The sequence below is a fragment of the Aethalodelphis obliquidens genome, unplaced genomic scaffold (assembly GCF_003676395.1).
Source record: "Aethalodelphis obliquidens isolate GAN/ISIS:26980383/991018 unplaced genomic scaffold, ASM367639v1 scaffold38, whole genome shotgun sequence".
NCBI lineage: Eukaryota > Metazoa > Chordata > Mammalia > Artiodactyla > Delphinidae > Aethalodelphis > Aethalodelphis obliquidens.
Window position 1 is genome coordinate 4,319,773 of NW_020837982.1, and position 7,003 is coordinate 4,326,775.

Below are 7,003 nucleotides of genomic sequence, written 5' to 3' on the forward strand. Positions count from 1 at the left end.
GCCAAAAAAAAGAGTGAGGAAGAAGAAAGTCAGACCACAAAAAATTTATGCATAAAAGAACTTTATTTAATTGTCTAAAATAACTCTCATAAGAGAAAATACATAATGTAGAAAAAGAAATTTTTCTTTCCAAGAGGGATAATCAAGGTAGAAAAGGCCAAATTGCACGAACGAAAACCAAGCTGAGAGGATGTGGGGAGTGGGAGGTAAAGAATGAGGAGAAATAGTGTGCTACAGCAAAGGAAACCATAAACAAGACAAAGACAACCCTCAAAATGGGACAAAATATTTGTAAATGAATCAATGAACAAAGGATTAATCTCCAAAATATACAAACAGCTCATGCAACTCAACGTCAAAAAAACAAACAACCCAATCAAAAAATGGGCGGAAGACCTAAATAGACATTTCTCCAAATAAGACATACAGATGGCCAAGAGGCACATGAAAAGATGCTCAACATCACAATTATTAGAGAAATGCAAATCAAAACTACAGTGAGGTATCACCTCACACCAGTTAGAATGGCCATCATCAAAAAATCTACAAACAATAAATGCTGGAGAGGGTGTGGAGAAAAGGGAACCCTCTTGCACTGTTGGTGGGAATGTAAATTGATACAGCCACTACGGAGAACAGTATGGAGGTTCCTTAAAAAACTAAAAATAGAATTACCATATGACCCAGCAATCCCACTACTGGGCATATACCCAGAGAAAACCATAATTCAAAAAGACACATGCACCCCAATATTCATTGCAGCACTATTTACAATAGCCAGGTCATGGGAGCAACCTAAATGCCCATAGACAGATGAATGGATAAAGAAGATGTGGTACATATATGCAATGGAATATTACTCAGCCATAAAAAGGAATGAAATTGGGTCATTTGCAGAGACATGGATGGACCTAGAGACTGTCATACAGAGTGAAGTAAGCCAGAAAGAGAGAAAAACAAATGTCGTATATTAACACATATATGTGGAATCTAGAAAAATGGTACAGATGAACCGGTTTGCAAGGCAGAAACAGAGACACAGATGTAGAGAACAAACAAATGGATACCAAGGGGGGAAGGGGAGGTGGGGTGAATTGGGAGATTGGGATATAATATGTATAAAGTAGACATAATATGTATAAAGTAGATAACTAATGAGAACCTGCTGTGTAGCACAGGGAACTGCACTTCGCTGTACAGTAGAAACTAACACAACATTGTAAAACAACTATACCCCAATTAAAAAAGAAAGAAATAGTGTGCTAAACACACCATCTTGCACAAGAGAAATGAAGAGATATTATTTCATTGTGATATTGAAAATAAGGTGTTTTTCTTTAATCCAAAGGTGAGCATTTTTAGAATAAAAACAGGATGTATACCTTCCAAAGCATGACACAGGATTTGAAAAGCAAAGAACACATAGTTCGTATAGTAAGAGACAAGAAAAAGAGAAAATCATTTCAGAATATGAAAAGAATTAAGAAAATAAGATGACAGAGTCTGAAACATCAGAGCATCTAAGCAATCCATTCTTTACCAAAGCAGTGTGTGAGAAACAATATTTCATTCATTCATCGATTACTTCAATAATCTTATGGAATATCATAAAGCCATTAAAATTAGGTTAGTAGAGGATAGTGAAATATTATATAGAAAATATAATAAAAAGTCAAAAAGCAGAATCAAAATTATTTCTATAGTAATTCCAATTTGATTTAAGACATGGAAATGTACCGGCAGTCATAATGGTTGAGATGATAGACTTTAGAATTGGATATAGATTTGTATCTCAAATCTACCATTTACTAACTAATGACCTCAGGCAAACAAATGAATACTCTCAGCCTCAATTTGCTCATCTGTAAAGTAAGAATGATAGTATCTTCTCATAGAACTATTGAAAGGATTATAAGAGAAAACCTGTATAAAAAGGAAATCAAGATATCTGGCATACACAGTAAATGATAACTTATATATGTGTGTATATTATTTATATATAATATATATGCATATATACACATAGAATATGTATTATACATACATATTATATACGCAAATATACATATGTGACATGTGTATATATGCATTGTGTATAATATATACAATATAGATGTGTGCCTATGCACACATACACATAGAAATAGAGCCAAGAAAAACTATACAGAAGGTTTTTTTGTTTTTTGTCTTTTTGCGGTACGCAAGCCTCTTACTGTTGTGACCTCTCGCGTTGCGGAGCACAGGCTCCGGACGCGCAGGCTCAGCAGCCATGACTCACGGGCCTAGCCGCTCCGCGGCATGTGGGATCTTCCCGGACTGGGGCACGAACCCGTGTCCCCTGCGTCGGCAGGCAGGCTCTCAACCACTGCACCACCAGGGAAGCCCCTATACAGAAGTTTTAACAACGGTTATCTCTAAAACTAACACAACTTTGTAAATCGACTATAGTTCAATTAAAAACAACTATGGTGGAACTTCCCCGGTGGCACAGTGGTTAAGAATTGCCAATGCAGGGGACACGGGTTCGAGCTCTGGTCCGGGAAGATCCCACATGCCGCGGAGCAACTAAGCCCATGTGCCACAACTACTGAGCCTGCGCTCTGGAGCACGCGAGCCGCAACTACTGAGCCCATGTGCCACAACTACTGAAGTCCGCGCGCCTAGAGCCTGTGCCCTGCAACAAGAGAAGCCACCGCAATGAGAAGCCCGCACACCGCAACAAAGAGTAGCCCCCACTCGCCACAAGTAGAGAAAGCCCGCGCGCAGCAATGAAGACCCAATGCAGCCAAAATTAAATTAATTAATTAATTAATTAATTTAAAAAAAACAACTCTGGTTATCTCTAGGTGGTGGAATTTTGAGTGATTTTTTTTGTTTGTTTCTTTATACTTTTTGTTTTTCCCTCATGTTTTTCTGCATTTTCCAAAATTTCTGCAAAGAATATGCTTGCTTTTACAATTATTAAAAAGATTAATTAAAATTAAAATACATAGTAAAATTTTGTAGGATAGCAATACAGATAGAAAAATATATTATAACAGTCCAAAAGCAATATCCATTCTTAGATACCTAAAAGGCACAAAATTATCTATAAATACAGCAGTGTCTTTCATATAGCTTGGGTTCAGTTTTAGCAAAACAAAACAAATGTCTTTTCCTCTGAATGGTGAATGCCTTGGAGTTACTCCAGAATAATATTGAATTATTCACATTGAATGGTGAATGCCTGGAGTTACTCCAAAATAATATGAAATCAAACCTTATTTCAGTAATAACTTTTAAGCCTAAAATCCTACAAATTGAATCAGTCCTAGTACATGTATCTGTTCCAGAAACCAGTCTCCAAATTTAGAGAGTCTAGGTCTGGCACTAGGAGATTGGATGTTTTAGACAAACGCTCCTTGATGCTGAGAGTACAGGATGATGAAACCAAACACCAATCTTTTAAATATTGTTAGTAACATCCATTTCCACCTCAGCTATCTTTTACCAGAGTAGTATGCAATAAACAACACTTCATTCATTCATTTATTCTTTCAGTTAATATTTATTTAGGAGCCTATTATGCATGCAGCACTGTGCTAGGCACTGGGTTTACAGTGGAGAACAAAACAGGTGAGGTTTCTGCTTGCATAGGGCTGAGAGCCTAGTGGAGAAGATAGCAAATACATACACTAATAGACATGCAGTTGCAAATTGTGATGAGTGCTATGGAGGAAAGTTCAGAATGTTTTGAAAGAGAACTGGGGGAAGGGATATTTTAGGGTAGGAGAAGGAAGTGGTCAGCCATGACCTCTCTAAGTAAGTGACATTTCAGTCAAAAGATGAGTAAGAGTTAGGGGAAGAATGGTGAAGAGTATTCTAGGAAGGAAAAGTGGCATATGCAAATGCCATGAGGCAGAAAAAAGCTTGAAGCCTTAGGAGTAATTGCAAGACCACTGCAGTCTCCTATGGAAAAGCATGTCTAGGCTCCACTTCTCCTCATCCCAGTGAGAACAGAGCACAATGCAATGAGACAACGCACAGGTGGCAGCAGCACAGGTCTTAATCACATCTGTCACTTAGCTGTTTAACCTGATGTCTGGGCCTTTTTTCAGCATCTTTGAAATGAGAATTACGGAGTTCCTTCTTGAACCTCTTGTGAAATTTCATTATATTTCATCTGTAAAATACTTGCCCTTTTTATGATGTTACATAATCATATGTGTAATGTAATAATTGACAAAATGTGGCACTTTTACTATTAAAATGCACATTCTGAGGAAAAAGAGTAGGAGCTACCTGCCGGTTTAGGAAAGTGAAAAGAGAGAACTATATTCACTCATTTGCAATTGTCATTTAATTCCAGAAGGCTAATTATGATCATGAGCTAGGTCATCTATTTTTGTGAAAGTAAACTGTTATTTGCAAGAAGATGGTCTATTTGAAGCTTTCTCAAGGGGAATCCAGTGACTTAGCCTCAGAGCTTCATTGTGAAGTCTCTAAATCAACATGTGTTTCACTCAAATATACTCCTGCTTTGAACCATGTGGTACTTAGATAAGTGTCAGAGTCAAACTGACAATAATATATCCAGAGTCTCACCCCCACCCCAACCCTGCACTGGTCCTAAGTCCCTTGCTGGGCACAATGCTGAACTCTTGCATGCAATAGTTTTTAGTTAAGCCCTGCTATAACAACCCTATGAGACACAGTCAATTCTCATTATTTTTGGTAGTTATATTCTATAAAGTGGCCACAAGCACTGAATTAATGACTATCAAACCATTGCTCCTAAGGGAAACACAAGGTTAAGTTCCTACAAACCTCTGGTTATAATATTTTTATCAACTGATCAATACATAACCTTGCTTTATGTGTGTTTCTGTTTAAAGACACCATATTTATTATATATTGTCGATTCCTTAACGTTGAACTCATGGCCAACAGCCTTATAACTCATGCCCGAATGAAGCTTATCTAATGTTTATTTTCTCCATCTCTTCTTCATGGCAGCCTTTTTGCACCTAGGAACAATAGACAACACTTTAGCAATAAGCTTGGGGGCCATATTAAGTAGTAAAATCACCAACAGAAAGTGCAAAAATGCAAAAAACATGGCATTAAATAGATCACTTTATATGGTTATGTCTACATGTGGTCCCCTGGAACTGCGGCAGCCATCCTGCAGCCATGAGGAGATAAGCCCGAGGACAAAAGCCAACACACTGAAGAGCAGAAAGTTAGGAAAAAAAACCCAAAACCCTACATCCTTGATAACGTTATTTGCTGCTAAATTAACCATCCTAGTAACTATTCTATCTCTTTCCTATTAGGTGAGATAATACATTTTCCTTATTTAAATAATTTGAGCTGGAGTTTTCTGTTACCTGTAATCAAAAGCAGCCTAATTGAGAAAGTCTGCCAAGAGAACTTTTTAGCTCACTGATTTTCAAAGACAGATATAGTTCTCCTAAGAGGAATTGCCCTCTGCCTAGTAGACAAACTAACATGTACCCTATTTCCACAAATTTGGATGGAATTTGAGCTCATGGAAGAAGATAGTGAAATGATCACTTATTTAGCTCACACATGAAGCTTAACATGATGTTTCTAGAAATTTAATGGTTTTTCTTTTTAATAATAAGATACTCACGTGAAAAATATTCCTCCAAATATTCCCCCCTCACCCAGAAGACCTCTTTCATATATCATTAATTAGAATTACATTACATGCTCATGCCTAAGCCATAATTGGCTTAGATCAATAAAAATTCACATCCTGCAGACAGGAAGGACCCAGATGTCCATATCTTAATAAAACTGGGGTTCTGTTAGAAAACAAGAATGGGAAAAGGGACAACAGTTGGGTAGGCAACGAACAGGGTCTACCACACTGCTAAATAGCTATTATTTGATGTTATCATACCCATTAGCTAATACTAATATCCTATACCCATGATAGATGTCATTGATAATGGAGCTCTGTAATGAGTCACTTCTTCAACATTATAGGTTTACTTTGTGGGGGTGGGGGCGGCAAGAATAATACAAATAACTCCTCCCCACCCCCAATCCATTTGGGTAAAAATTGCCAACATGATGAGCCATTATCCAGAAATACTTCAGAGTGTAGTTCCTACAAACATGGATATTTTCCTATGTGACCCCAATACAACCATCAAAACTGATATGTGACCGCCACCTAATACTCAGAATCTATTCCATTTTCAGCCATTGTTCCAATAATGTCCTTTGTAGGTATACAATTCAATCCAAGATCTTATGTTGTGTAGTTGTGACCTTCAATCTGGAATAGTAGTTCCTCAATCTTCCTTGACTTTCAATACCTTACACTTCTGAAGACTACAGACCAATTATTTTGTAGAATATCCCTCAATTTGGGTTACTCTCATGTTTCCTAATGATTAGATTCAGGTAATGCATTTTTGGCAGAATTATCACAAAAGTGATACTGTGTTTTTCTCATTGCATCCTATCAGGTGGTACACAATTTCAGTTTGTCCCATTGCTGCTGATGATAACTTTGATCACTTGGCTAATGTGATATTTGCCAGGTTTCTTCATTCCAAAGTTACTCTTTTTCACTGTGTAACTAAGTATTTTGTAAGGAGGTATTTTGAGACTATGTAAATATCCTGTTCCTCATCAAATTTTCACCCAGTAACTTTAGTATCCACAATGTTTCTTGGTTTAATTAACTATTACTACAGGTTGCCAAATGGTGATTTTCTAATTCCAGTATTCTTTCTACATGTATTAGTGTTCGAGTGTAAAGAAAATCTTTCTAGTCTTCCCATTGGTTTTCATGTATTTATTTATATCAGTGTAGACTTATGCATTGCTGTTTATATAATCCATTACTATCCTCATGTATTTTGATACCCAAATTGTCCCAGATTTAGCCCCCTTGAGGTGGCTTCTGTATCCTTTTGATGTACCCTCATCATTCTTTGAATACGACCTTATTTTTTGTGTACAAAAAGATGTTCCAAGCTTATCT